The sequence below is a fragment of the Cupressus sempervirens genome, chromosome 5 (assembly GCF_028749045.1).
Source record: "Cupressus sempervirens isolate cs-2001-9-10 chromosome 5, ASM2874904v1, whole genome shotgun sequence".
Classification (NCBI taxonomy): domain Eukaryota; kingdom Viridiplantae; phylum Streptophyta; class Pinopsida; order Cupressales; family Cupressaceae; genus Cupressus; species Cupressus sempervirens.
The window spans coordinates 237,023,211-237,025,473 of NC_143122.1; the positions used below are offsets into that span (position 1 = coordinate 237,023,211).

At 39.9% G+C, this 2,263-nt stretch overlaps 1 pseudogene; it reads left to right on the top strand.

Moving 5' to 3' along the window:
• Positions 1-381: 381 nt before the first annotated feature.
• On the top strand, positions 382-1,587 carry LOC149555384 (putative receptor-like protein kinase At1g11050 pseudogene; annotated as a pseudogene).
• Positions 1,588-2,263: the final 676 nt, after the last annotated feature.

Here is a 2,263-nt window from a genome sequence, read left to right on the forward strand (position 1 = left end):
TTCAACTAATCTTCCAACCTCGGTCAATAGAAAATACGTAAGCTTCCCTTTTCTGTATAATACTCCAAATGCCATTTAAACGCCAACAAACTTCGTCTCTATAGGATCGGTGGCTACCATCCATTAATATGGTCAACACGATCGTTGATCAATCTTGAAAAGTGAAGAACACTTGTCCGTAGAAGCCCAACATTCCAATATATTGCTATGATACCTTGTCCTATTTAATCGCGATGCTCCACTAGGAACGAAATCGGTGATAATTCTGAGCATCCAAGACGAAACTACAAACATGAAAGGGCATTTTTGGACTCGATTAAGAGTTGTAGCAAATTTATATAGCTACCTCCTATAATATAGCGACGGCATTCTCAATGCAAAATGTCGATGAAAATGGAGGCGGTCATGGTGATGTTGGTACAGGCTGTTTTACCCATCATTAAGCCAGCTGTATTCTCGACCATTGCAAGATCATGGTGATGTAGGCGCCGCCATGGCTACGAGCATTTTATGAATCATTAGTTACTGGTGGAGGGCGAGGATGAAATAGAGGCATTTTAAGAGACTATTGAAGAAAAGCCTTCTGATCAACGCCGTGAAGCCCAAGATGGGCGTAGTGTGGTTAAATGAAGGGGAAATCAAGAAAGCCATGAATGATTTCAGTTGCACGAATTTAACCGGGCAGGGGAGTTTTGGAATGGTATACAAGGCAAAACTTCCCGACGGTTGAATGATTGCCGTGAAGAGAATGAAGAAGTGCTCTGCCAAAAAAGATGCAGATTTCTGGAATGAGGTGGAGATTCAGAGTAGCTTTCGCCACCGGAATTTGGTGGCTCTGCGAGGTTTTGCATTGGCGGTGATGACAAAGAGGGGTTCCAACAGTTTCTCGTTTACGATTACCTCGCCAATGGCAGCCTCGATCAACACATTTTTAGAAACGCCGCCGCGATAACGCTGACGTGGGAGCAAAGGAAGAAGATTATAATTGGGATTGCAAAGGGGTTATGTCATCTGCATTACTGCGTTCGGCCAACAATTTATCACAGAGATATAAAGGCCTATAACATTCTGCTGGATAAGGACAAGAATGCCTGTGTTGCTAATTTTGGGCTGGCGAGGATGGCAAGTGAAAGGGAATCATATCTCATGTCAAAAATAAGCGGGACGTGTGGGTATTTGGTGCCGGAGTATGCTCTGTATGGAATTCTTACAGATCAGAGTGATGTGTATAGCTTTGGAGTTGTGTTGGTTGAAAGCAGGAGTGGCAGAAGGGCTCTGGATATCTCTGTGGAATGTTCGACTGAATACCTTATTACTGATTGGGCATGGAAGCTCCTAGAAACGAGTAGAGTAGTTGAATTTATAGTTTGGAGAATGCACAATAGTGAAGAGGTGAAAGTAATGGAGAGATTTGTTAAGGTGGGTATTTTGTGTACTCACGTTAATCTGGCTTTAAGGCTGAGCATGGCAGAGGCATTGAAGATGTTGGAGGGCGAGGCTGTCATTCCCGCAATACCAGAAAAGCCTTTGCCAGTAGCAAATCACAGAGCGGCGAACAATGGAAAGGCATTTCTCAGCGTTATATAGAGTTATCCTTTCTTCAACTCGTCTATCATTGGAAGATAGGTGACGCTCGTAAGATGAATTGTTTATTCCTTGGTGGTCATGTTTTTTATGGAAACATCTCAGCGGAGATGTCGATATCCTTGGTGTTTCTAAAAGAGAAATGAGTTGCTAAGAAATGCAGTATTCTTTATTAGTCCCACCTATAATAGGCGGGAACTGATGTTTTCAATTGCACTTTTTACATTAGTTTGCATTTTATAATTTTTGTTTTCATAGTATTTCTAATGTTCGTGTCGTCATTTATTTTTTATTTCATTTTTCTAGGAGAACTTCTTTTTTGTGATTGGATCTTAGAAATTTCGTTCAATTTTTTATTAATTTCTCTATTCAGAAATTTGGTAAAAATGTCAAATCAATATACAGTACATAAGTACAATTGATATTCATGTTTCAAAGAAAAGTACAACCCATACTAGAAATGAAATCAATAGAATATACAAAGTGCAGACAAGAAAACACTCTATCCTTCATTGCTTTAACAATCTTTAAAAGGCTTACAACTTACTTTGATATCCACAAACAAGGCACGTGTATTGTTTAGTTTTGGGTTCTCAAAAAGGGGGCCACAAGAAGTGGTACGGTTTTTTTCAGAAAAAATATAACATAGTGTAAAATGTGGGCCCTGTAAATAGTGTAA